General features: G+C 39.2%; 1 long non-coding RNA gene across 2 annotated transcripts; it reads left to right on the top strand.

Moving 5' to 3' along the window:
- Positions 1-1,411: 1,411 nt before the first annotated feature.
- LOC127387119 (uncharacterized) lies at positions 1,412-12,202 on the top strand. 2 transcript variants are annotated; one of them, XR_007890053.1, is made up of 6 exons: positions 1,412-1,603; positions 5,204-5,275; positions 5,775-5,970; positions 7,523-7,651; positions 9,958-10,029; positions 11,966-12,202. It is a non-coding gene; the product is annotated as an uncharacterized LOC127387119 (long non-coding RNA). The 2 variants fall into 2 exon arrangements; XR_007890052.1 differs by having other exon boundaries at positions 9,940-10,029.
- Positions 12,203-12,538: the final 336 nt, after the last annotated feature.

The raw sequence follows: 12,538 nt of genomic DNA, 5'->3' as shown, positions 1-12,538 counted from the left end.
GGGAGCCTTTTAGTCAGCCAAACGCAATGAGTTGTGAAATAATAGTCACTGAGCCTAAGAGGGAATCAAGCAGGGCAAGGGCAAGGATTTGAACCTGCTTTGCAGACCAGTTTGCCAAACACTGGCTCATGGGCTCAGTAATCCTGCTAGTGCCAATCCATTTTGTAGAGCTATTTGAAAATTCAGTGAGTCAAGGAGAAAAATGCCCATAAGCAGCAGTTATAGCAGCTGGGTGAGACAGCGACCAGTCGTGCTTAAACTCTTGATTCAGGCTGGTCAGGAAAAGACTTGTGCATGGGTATCTGTCTCCCAAGTAGTGAGCCATGGGGTGATGCTGCTCTCTGTCTAGCATGACATGGAGACAAACTCAAATGCTGCAACTCTTTTTTGTGATGCAGACTTCACTGTTCTACCCACTCCGATGTAATGGAGATGAACAGAATTAAACATTGGAATGTCTCTTTATAGTCTTATTTTCCCCTCCTACATGTCTCCTGTTTTTAAGTGGTTTGCTGTGCATTTCCTGTAGTTCCATGGTTGCCCTGAAAGGACTAATTTTGTTTCACTGCAAAACTAGAGCTGGTGGGAACCCAGAAGGCCCTAAAAGTAATTGTATTAACAGAAAGTGGTGATGCGAGGTCAAGGGGAAGTACAGGACCTGAGTTCTCAAAATACTCTCAGCTATGTCGTGAAAACAGATGTGTGCTGTTACTCCTTTCTGCATATGGAGAATAGTCTCAAGATTAGGGTCTACACGTTCAACAAAGGTCTTAGTCCCATTCTCCACTTTCTTTCAGAAGGGATTCTAGTTTGGTTTTGGTGTTTTTTTTTTCCCTTCCTGCTTGTTTTTTTGGTTACTGTGAAAAAAACTTCAGAAGTTAGTCTACAGAAGGGCTGCCTGGTGAAAAAACAAACAAACCCAGAAAAAACCCCACAAAACACACCACCAAACCAAAACAGAGACATCTTAATCCTAAACTGCTGGAGGCACCATGCGAGTCTATGGAGAGTGCCTTACCATTGCTGCCACACAGCTCCCTGTCACCTGTACTTCCTGATGGTCAGTGTGATGTGTTCAATGTCACTAGGTGATGGGCTGCGCTAAATGGTGTCAGTTTTCCTCTAGCCTCAGGAGCAGAAGGAGCAGGGGCACCACCTGGACTCCTGCCTGCTGTAGTTCATATGCTGGACTCTGCAGATGGCTCAGTGAGCAGCATAAGGGAAGCCAAGATGAGTTTTTAGCTATAATTTTAAATTATGCTGTTCTGGGCTGATGCTAGAACTTAGTATTGCTCTAATGACCATGGTAGAGAATGTACAAAGTAAACTTGATTTACTGGGGAATCTAAAGATGATGCACATTTACAGCTGGTAACCAAAAATTTAACTGATTTATCTGTTGGCAGAGAAGCACTGCACAACACTGTGCAACCAACGGGTAGGCCAGTCCTGCCTTCAGGAACCCAGCTCCAGGCCCCCTTTGGCTGTAGTTATGCCCTGCATAACCCACTGCAACCTCAGCACAACGGCGCATTGTGCAGCAGCCACATTTCTGTGTCGACTTGAAGCAGAGGAACCATGTACTGGGCTTTGTTCCACAGAGGTAGGCTCTCTATTTAATCCATATGTTGCATTATAACCGTGGAAGCAGGAGAACTAAAACGTATTTCACTGAGTTCTAGAAAAGCTCTGAATGGATGTCATTTTTAGCAAGGTTTTGTGTGTCTTATCCAAACAGTAAACAATTGTGCTGTACCATCAGATTTCAAGTGAGCTGCTGTATTACATGTCTCGGGTTACTGCATCAATGGTGTGCACAGTTTGTAGCCTTTGTCTCAGGGTTCAAGACATGTTTTTTGGGTAGTGGAGAAGTATTGCAAAGATTAGTGCTGGATGTTTGATTTTCATAGGCTATTTCTAGTGAGGTTTAAAGCTGCTCAGGATGAGCTCTTGAGATTCAGGTAGCAGCAACACAAAGTGCTCCTATGTTTTTCTGATCCACCTGGAGTAAATGTGAGTTTTGTAATCTGGTCTTTCTGGTGTGACTAGGGCTGACGTTCTCTCAAAAATTACTGCAGTTGTACCTGTCTTTTCTTAATTAAGTGGCATTAATGGGTAGAAACCTGAGCTAAGGAGTGTGTCATGTGTCAGTGCTGGACCAGAGTGCAAAGGATGTCTGTGCTTGGCTTGCAACTGTAGTGCTGTCCCTGGCCTTGATTACATTATGTGGGGCATAGTTTTCTCTCGGAAAATGGGAACAAGTGTTATTTTCCTACCACTACAGTGGGCTAGTAGCTCAAGTAGATTGCATATGTGAAAATGTACTAAACTGCTAAGCAAGCTCCACTAGCTAATTGGTTTTTTTGGACCTGCATTTATTTAGTGGCACTAACAAAATTCCACTGTAACGATTGCAATGGATCAATTTTCTCATCCTTCTTTAACTTTGCAAGACTGTGGAAAGAAACTTTCTTCTAAAATATGTGCCAAGCTTGGCAGCACTTTCACAAAGAAGGGAACTGAATGGTTAGGATTTCTGCCAATTTGGGCTGACATATAAGTGAGAGAGATTGTGAGATTTATTTTTTTTTTTTTTCTGCTGTCTTCAATTCAGAAATACAGTTTAGCCTAAGTTTGTACTTGAACCTGATTTTAATTCAAATCTTAGCTTCACATACTTCAGTTTTGACTTTACCTAATAATAATAAAAAAACCAAACAGGTAAAACACCATGGGAAGAAAAGGCTGTGTTTGCAGAGAAAACTGCCCTGATGCTAGAGAAAAGAGGAAGTATGACAGGCCAAGTCATGGTCTTCGTTCTTGCTCAGCTACAGTGGAGGCAGATTAAGGATAAATTACTCAGTGAGCAAATGTCTTGTTTTCCCGGCGACTCCATCTCTTTCAGGCATCCTGCCCTGTCCCCACCCCTTGCACTTGTCTGCATGTCTTAATGGCAGTATTCATGCAGCTGGTAATTTATATGTCTGAGAGAGAAGAGTTACACAGAGCGTTGCCTTAAGTTATTCAGAAAATTTGAGATACAGTATGTGATTTGTTAGCTCCCAAACTCCAACTTAAAAATCACAAATGTCTTAAGGGCTGGGCTGAAGTGAGAGAAATCTTAAAAGGAATAATTTCAACTAGGAGGTAGTTCTTAGGTTCTCACTTTACACCTAGTTACAAAAGTTTGTCTTCAAAATAAATACAATGCCTATTGTAACATAAGCACACAGTCATTTGGCTTTGGCAGAGGCAGTTTGATGTTCTACTGAGGAAGACAGACGGAGCTGATCCAGTTACTGAAACCTACTTGATTCAGTTGGTGTCTCGTGTCATAAACACGAATTGTTAATTTCATATTACTCATAACAGGCGCACTGAGAATGTTTGCAGAGTTTATAGGATATCAGTTACCAATGTGATTATACCAGCCATTCCTCAGGACTGACACCAGTTTCAAATTAGAAGCTGACAGGCCTCACCTGCTCCTGAGTTCACTGATAGGTCACCTTCTTGTCATTTTCGCTGTCCCCCATCAAAATGACATCTGTGTTCATAAAGGGACAGCGATGGACTTGAAGTTGTTAGAATTGTTGAAGAATAAGGTGTCATGTACTCCAATAATGTAGTGCTCAACTTTGGCCTTTCAGATGGCTTGATGCTTGTAGCACCTGACAGTATTTCCAGATACAAGAATAGCTGGATCGGAGGGTCAGCAGTTGTTCCTTCTTCTACCCATGGATGCTATGCATTCAGCTTAGCCCTAGCTACAGAGCAGAGACAACCCCAGAGAGCTGAGCAAGGGGCTGGTAAAATGCCTTTACTGTTTTACATAGGAGAACAGGACATCATGATATATAAACATTCCTTTCAGGGGCAGTTGTGACACATACATAGTTTTAGACAAACAATGTGTGAAAGACAAAAGGTAAATGTTGCTCAACAAACAACTGGATTAAAAACTGTAAAACACTTTCTATTTGTTGGATATTCCATTAATTTGTTCACGTCAGTTATGTAGATGCAAACAATAATTTTCTCTGGAAATGTCCTGACTCTTGAGAACCTTTTTCTTCTTAATAAAAGGTTCTCAACATGCATGCAGTCTAATGGAGTTGAGCTAGGTCAGTCCAATGCCTATGTTCTGACACTGCTCAAAACTAGGGAACTGAAGTGTGAATGCATCATCAAATACAGACTTTGGGATTAGTGCTTATTTGTCAATAAACAAAATGTCAGATTCAAACAATGTCAGACCTTGTAGGTTAAAGATTTGTGCTCTTCTAGCTTTCAAGTTTACTAAATAATCACCTAATATATGTGTGCAAGCTATAGAACAGTTAAAAACTGTCTTCTTAAGAGTTTTACACATAATTAAGTAAATGCATATCTATATATCTATACCTATAAAATGCCATTGAAGTTGCCTGGCCCAGTTGCTGCTATGTGTAGAAAGGAAGATCTCTGAACCATGGGATGTTACCGGCTTTTCTGCTGGCAGCACCAAGGGTGTGAGTGGCGTGTTTTCCCCACGAGCTCAGTTGTGTGCTGGTGGGGAGAGCACAGAGACACATTTGTGAGAGGGTGGGCAAGGAAAAAACAACATGTTGAACTGCGTGTTGCCAAATGAAGGGCTCAGAGCAGCCAAGGAAAACCCTTTTGTTTTTCCCTCACTAAACTAGACCTTTATTTTTGTCCTAGGCACCATGGCTAGCAGAGCTGTCAGGACATTCAGTTATCATAGTTGCCATCGTTCTCTGAAATCTGTCCTTGATTTTATTTTCTGCTCCAGGAAAGAGTATAGTATTGTTTTGTTTTATCTATATTAAATAAAACTAAGGCCAGATTCCTCGTGGTGTAAACAAGCATGACTTCAGGAAAGCAATGCTGATTCATGCCATCCGAGTGTCTAATTCTTATTATAAAAAGGAGCATGTTACAAGAGAGTAAACAGAGCAAACATTTGTTAAAGAAACTCCTGTCATCAACATAGTCTCCCCCCACAGCATTCAGCAGAAAAAAAATAGCTAAGGTAGATTTACAGAAGCCAACACTTTTTTTTTTTTTAATGATTTGGATATTGATCATTTTTAATCTTCTTCTCAGAACAACCAGGAGACGTATTATAGCTTGAGCCAGCCATGAAAAGCAGGTCCGTTCTTTAACCTGCCCCAATTCACTTGGACATATTTTATATCTCCAGGGATCCAGCCATGAAGTCCATTAGAGCATCAGATGCAGTGAGGTCAAATCAATTGTCCATACTGCAGACAAGGTAACCATCATTTACTGTAATTCTCCCCCGTCATGGTAGAGGAGAGGAAAGGTTAAAAGCTGTATTACCACGAGGCTGTCTCATCTATCTTTCAGTATATTGGTAATACCTAAACATTGCTTAAAGGACTGAATGTACAATCTTAAATCTGCATTAAATGGGATTTAATGGTTAGATTGCCAAATCAACAAGTTTGCTAATGATTTTGTCTTCAGAAGGTGAAGAAAAAAAATACCACTTTTAAAAGAAAAAGGGAAAAACTTTAAATACTGGTCGTGTTGGACATGATGCATCCAGAGCTATAGTGAACATTCATCTCAGGATGACCTGAATGACTGATATTTATCCTTCCCTACACATAGATATATTTACCTACGAAGTAATTTGCTGTCATCTCTTTAAGCTGGGGATGCTATGGCAGTCCAAAAACAAAAGAGGAAGTAAATTCAGGATGTATATTTTGCACTGTAAATCAAGTCCTTATGTATTTGCACTCCAGGATGGGCAATAATAATTGACTGAAGCAATCACTGCTGTGGGAAAACAAACGTCCTGGCAGTGTCGCAGCTGAAGGTCAAGCCTGATGACATAGTAAGCACCTGAACTCTCACTGACTCCTGGGGAGGCAGCGGGTGCCCAGCACCTTCTGGAGCTCTCCTGGCGGGGACAGATTTACACAGCCACTGGGGCCTGAGGTGAGCATGCTTTTTCACTCCTACCCCCTCCACTCGGTCTGCACAGTCGTTTATTTCCATCCCAGTGCCAAGGCATCTGACTCCCCTGCTCTGTGCGTTAACTGCGTGAACCCAGGGAGAAAATGCGGTTCTGTGCCAGGGACTGTGTGTTCCTGCTCCTCTGAGCAGCTGCATGGTGGCCCCAACGAATGTCACAGGAGCTGAGGTGCATATATGTAGCCATGACCACTCCTGCCATGCAGGTGAGAGCTGTGGCACTGCAGCCTGGGCCTCCTGGATCTCCTTTAGTGAATTGGGAAGTGATAATGAAGCTCAGCTTTATTAATTTGCCTATTCACCTTTTCCAGGGTAATAGTTTATCTTTCCCTGGGTTGCTTTAATACTGAGCTGTTTTCATTAAGAGATCAAATGAAGAGCTACTGTGCTGAGGTTTTTGCATGTTACAGAAAACTTTAATAGATGTAGAAATTAGTAAATTTATTTTTTTGTGTGTTTCAGAAGCCAAGTTGCTGAGCAAACACACAATATTTAAAACAGAGCCAAAGCAGAAAAAATAATAATAATAAAAATAAATAGTTAACCACTGTTACTCTAGTACAAGTGTATAAAATGTATTTCTGTGGCTGACAAACATTCATGGTATTCTTGGGAGACGATGAGATGAATTTAGTGGGAGTGTAAGGATTGGTACAGGTTACAGTTTAATAAATATTCTATTATATAGCCTATTTTAAGGCTTTAGTTAGGGTTTAATGCCCAGCACAGTAAATTCTAACTTCAAATAATGTAGGTATTCAGTAACCATAAAAATAAGCTAGTAAAAGTTTTGTGTGTGCTGAAGGAGAGATAAATGTAATTTAGATTAGGTGTTACATACCAGTCACTTAGCTGCTTTTCCTCTTCTCTTCACTCTTTTTATGATTTACTTTAACAGAGACCCTGTGTGGTTCCTTTTCCTCAGTTTGTTACTCATCATCTCTGAATTCATCCCTATGAATGTCTATTCACAGATCCAGATTGGCATTGTGTCATTAAATAAAAGTAATGTCACCTCTGTAAATATGTACTGGGCAACTCTTCACAAAATTAAGCACTAAAACAGCTAAAGCTTTTTCATTTTAATGTAGAGATTCAGGAATAAATGAGGGGAATGTAAATCTAAGATAGAAATAAATTCATCCAAGTGTGGAAATAAATGAAAGGTATAAAAGATGCCTTCCTCCATAGCAGCACAAAATGAGGACTACATGCTGCTTGCATGGTCTGTTGTTTCCTTGCTGTGGAGCAGCTCTCAGATGGCTCACAGCTGAGCAGTGCCCTCTCTCTGGCGCGGATGCTGCAAAGCTAATTTAGAGAAGGGTCTGCTGGGCTATTTGACTGAAACTGGCATCTTGAAAAAGATGCTGTTCTTTGACTTCAATGGGTATCACAGCCTGACTGAAAGAGCTCTGAACTTAATAGAAAGACTTTGAATCTGGAATAATGTTTACTGAAATCAATGAGAGAAAGAGCTTTAACTCCAATGGTTAACACTTCATTCTTTCCTCAATAGATGCAAACTTGGGCTCTGGAATGCCGAGTCATTTTTTTAAGATCAATACAACAAACCTGAATTGTGCAATGGATGTGTGGTTACTATCTGCTCTGTTAGCATTACAACTCAGATCAGACTTTTGAAAAAGTAAGTATTTGATTTTACAATAATTCTACGCCATGCATCAAACAAATGTATTTTTAAGGAAATCTGTTTGACCAGGAAAATCACTAAGGAATTCTTCAAGAGTTATATATAGCTCTTAGTTGACAGACCTCCCTAAAGGCCTCCTTTTTCTGTGTCTACAGTAATTAAAATAAAAGTTGTCCTTTGAGTATTTGACATTGGCAAGATGTATTTAGTTTAATTTTCTCCAAATGCTAAAGAAGTTGCTCCAGTTATGAGGAAGTAGTTAGGTCTGGTGCACATGAGAGAGATTCAGATTCTCTGAATTTGCCATAAGGTAATGTATTCAAGCAGACCTTTCTCATTTTCCTGGTCACACTGAAGGAGGGTGGTATTTCCCTGTTTGTTGTGTCAGTAGTCAGTGTCCTGGAAGCTGAGCTAATGGTATGACAGCTGTGGCATTACAGTGTGGGGCTTGGGGATAACATTTTCCTCTAAGTAACCAAAAAAGACAATCCTGATTAAAAGAAAACCTGGTGAAATTAGACAGAACTGCTCTGAAAACAGGCATGAAAGGAGAAAAGCTGCATTTGTGAGTAAGTCTTCACCTGGGTGCAGCGTGGGTTGTGCTGCAGTGTGACTGTTTCACATTGAAGATGAAATGCAAAAGCTCTAGCAGGAGGTCACCAACACTAGCTTTGCTTTTGAAAAACAACTTGCTCTGTTAAAAGTTGAAATAATTCCTAACGAAAGACATCTTACAACTAGATCAAAATGTTTCCTACAGTGCTATAGGCCACTAGAGGAGAGTATATAGCTCCCCTCCTTCTTTCCTTCTTTTCTGTTCAAGCAGCAGTAACTAAGGTGAAAATTTGTAACTCTATATTGCCTGGAATTTCTTTGCATTTCCAGGTAATTTCAAACTGAAGTGGGAAGTTTTGGAGAGTCTCTTTACCTAAGTAGGCAATTCCACAGAATGCATTTTTAGTGATTCATTTTTTCCTTATGCTGAAGTCCCTCCTACTTGCCCCAGTCTACAATTTATCATCCTTGAATATGTCACTGGGAAGTCTTATCTGTAATGGATTATCCAGCAGTCTTTTCTATATGAATGTCTTGACTTGGTGCTCTCTGATGTTCAAACTGAGTGAATCACAGAAGAAAGCTGGGGCCCTCAAGCTTTCATAAGGCTATTTAAGCCCTTTGAGTCTGAAATACAGGATTACAAATATAAAAAAAAAATCAAAATGTATATATAGTTTTAATTTCTGCTGAATTCCTGATGTTCAAAACATGAAAAAGGCCATCTGTTCATGATGAGATGAAAAACTAGCTTAAAATGAACACACATACAAACCAAACCTGAAGTGATTATTTAAACCTTTTGGTATTTGCTTTGGGATTGTATTTTGGGCTGAAATTTGTTGTAAAAGTTCTTCAAAGGCTGAGGGGAAGACACAGCAAGCAGTGGGGGAAGGCTCTTGCTTTACACAGATCCATCTGCCTTGCTTATGAGTTTAACTGCTTTAGATGATGCTTAAAAAATCAATGTATAGTTGTCCAAACCAGCAAAACAGTGAGGAAATGTTTCAAAATGAAACATTATCCTAAAAGATCTTCTATTTTTCTACAAGTTGAGTTTAAACCAATTTATCCTATCAAGTCTAGGTCCAAGATTTTGAAAACAAAAAAGCAATAGAAATATTTCTAGCAATTAAATAAATAATAATAAAATTTTATTTTGTCCTCTATGCCCTCACTTGCAACTGAGTTCAATATTAATATACTATGCTGCTGAACAGAAATCTGGATGAGAAACTGGCTTTAAACAAAAGTGAATTTAACTAATTTATTACTGAAACTGAGGAAAATGCAAGCGATGTGAAAGGAAAAGTTATATTAGTGGAACAGGAAGCACTTATATTTTTTAAAAAATGTAAAACATAGGAAAAGGCAAGGAAATGAGATGTTTTTAAAATATATTTTTTAACCAGGCAAGATATCCCTTTCAGCACAGTGTGGGATATAACATTAATCTTATTTGTCTGTGATCTAAAAAACCCATATGTATTTCCTCATAGTCAGGACCTTGCTACATTACCTCACTTTTACCCACAGAAGCCAAACTGCTGGATTTTTGGAGATTGGTAGCAATAAATTTTTTCCTATGACAATTAGTTCATTACTAATCTTGACTGTATCTCCAATGAACTCATGAAGAACTTCAATATTAAAAAGCACCTCATAAATAATTTTACAATAAACCTGAAGGCATATTGAGAATTTGTAAATATGACTTCCTTTTGCAGTATTTGTCTCTCCTTTAGCTTTTCTTCCTGAACCTTTGCTGCAATTATCTTCAAGTCTCCATAAAAGAAGCCAAAGAAATGGGAACTCAGGTTTGTAGTACTATTAGTCATCTTACTAATGGATATTCTATAGCTTTTCCTTTTTTCCACTTCCTCTTCCTAGGCTTTTCATAACTCAGAGTCAGACAGACTCTTAAATACTCTTTGGTTGGAGCCAATGGGCCTTACAGATGTAATTTATACAGTAGCTGATGATTTAAATGGCAAAACCCCAAAATCTTTTGCCTTAAAAAAAAGTAAATCTGTCTGGATCTCATTAATGAAGGTTCTTGACTATAGTAGAAACTCTTGCCTTTTATTTGGAAAACCATTTACTCATGACATTCAGCTCTTCTTTTAAAAAACTACTTTGGAAATCATGGTTTTATTTCTTGGCTTTTGTCCAGTGGACTCAGCCAAAACCTTACCAGTGATGGCATGCAGGATGCTGTCAGTGCCCACAGTGTCAAGGCAAACAGTGCAACAAGAGGTTTCATAACACAGGAATTCCAGGAAGTACTGGATTTATTTTAACCCTGAGACTGATAAACTATTAAGCATCTTTAAAACTAACAGGTTATAAAGGGCAGGTACATATTAGGGCCAAACCTTTGCCCATGAATGAAAACTTTGCTACTTTTCTCCCACTTTGCTATTCTATTCTGAAATCAAACACTTGGAAATCAAAACACAACAACTTTACCTTAGCCGTGATATCGAAGCTATTCTATGAGGGTGAAACCAGCTCGTCTCCATGTGGGGTCACCTGAGGATATCTGAAGGTAAACAGCCTGTGTGTTAATTTGTGGATAAAGCCACCCTGATGCAGACTGGCAGGTTGCTTATTAGTGGGGGCCTGAGGAGTTATAAGGTTTCACTGAGCTGCTCCCTGCATACATTTTGGAAGTTATTACTGGCTGAAGGTCTGAAATGAGAACTGGCTCATAGTGGTGGCTGTCTCATTTTTTTTCCAACAGAAGGTGAAAATGCCTGAGTGGAAGATTCTATAGGAGGGACAGGCTTATTAATTATAATTTTGTGAAATCCACCACTTTTCTTTTGAATTTGGGATAAGGATATCTGACAAGTCTGGGCTAAAACAACATTGGTGGTGTTTCTTTTTGCTTCATCATGCTCTGTTTTCAAAAAATTATGCAGGTGTGCTTGAGGAGCTCCTATTGATATTTCAGATCTCTCTCAAGTTATCACTGACAACACCAGATATTGTTGACATACCTGGCATCTCTTTTGGAAGGAGACAGATTTTCTTTTAAGAGGTTCTACTTTTTTTTAATGGAGAGAGGTCCTGGGAAACTGCTTCTTCAGCCTGAAAAGTATAACAAGATTCAAGACAGATTCCACTTGTTACCTTCCTTGTTCTGTTCAATGTATTATAACTGTTCAGGAAGAAGGCATAGTTCACTATGACAACTTCAAACTTAACTCACTGGTTCTGAGTCACATACCTGCTAGTTTGGAAGTAAAAGAGCTGCATCTTGTTTTTCAGCTAAGTATTAGAATTGAACACGGTGTCTGTCTTGTTTCTACTTCTAATCTTCATGGCAAGTTAATCTGCAAAAAAAGAATTGGAATATTTATTTGTGACCAGAACAAAAAAAAATTCCCCAATTTTTTTAGCTGTCAAATAACAGGGAAATTAGAGATACTTGCCTCTATTCTCCTGTAATATGCAGAAAAGGTGCTTCTGCTGTGGAGTTTTGCTCTTGTATTTGTGCTTTCCCATCCACCTTTGAGATAAGCTGTGCCAGTCTGTTTGCTCTGTTGTCCCAAGTGGGCCATGGGGAAGCTGCTGTTCAAGAACAAAACTGGTCATTCTAACAATGACCAGCAGGATTAACAATTTATTAATTAACTTTGTTTTGTAGAAAAGATATAAACCTAAATTTACTTATAAAGTATTGAGTTTTGTATACAGGAAGAAAAGGAATATTATCTTGCAAGTGAAAAATAATGCTTTTGCATCCAGTTCAGTTACAGAGATTTAATATTCCTGTTGAAGAAGAGAGAGAGTCAGATGCCCTGCAGAACTGTAAGTGTTACTGAGCCATTTCCAATCTCCAGGGAACAGCAACAAAGAACACATTAGACATGTCCTGGGAAGGCTGAGTGCCCTGTCAGCTGAATCATCACACCAGAATTATAATATTTTAAGAGCTATACTATGCAGAATTATTTTGCATTAAAAGATATGCTTAATACCTAGCGTAGTGCTTGTTCCCAGTGTGTTATTTGATTATAAAGAAAACTGTTGAAATATATTCTCATTTCTGTGGTTTGTGATAGGAGAATTACAGAGACTTTACTATATGCCATTGCATCTTCATCATCAGTCTAGACATTTTGGGTGACTGCTGTATTTGTTGGATACAGATCTGTATGCACTCCTGTTGTTGACAGTGACCAGACTTTTTATGAACAAAGCAGGATTTTATTCTCCCCACAGAGATTCCTTCCTGATACCCTTGCTGTGCTCAGCACTTGGCCTTGCAACATGTTTCTTGCATCCTGCTAGGACACATCTTCAGGTTCTACTAAGAGA

This window comes from Apus apus, chromosome 7 (assembly GCF_020740795.1).
Source record: "Apus apus isolate bApuApu2 chromosome 7, bApuApu2.pri.cur, whole genome shotgun sequence".
Lineage (NCBI taxonomy): Eukaryota > Metazoa > Chordata > Aves > Apodiformes > Apodidae > Apus > Apus apus.
The sequence above is the reverse complement of the archived record's forward strand: the minus strand, read 5'-3'. Positions and strand labels throughout refer to the sequence as shown.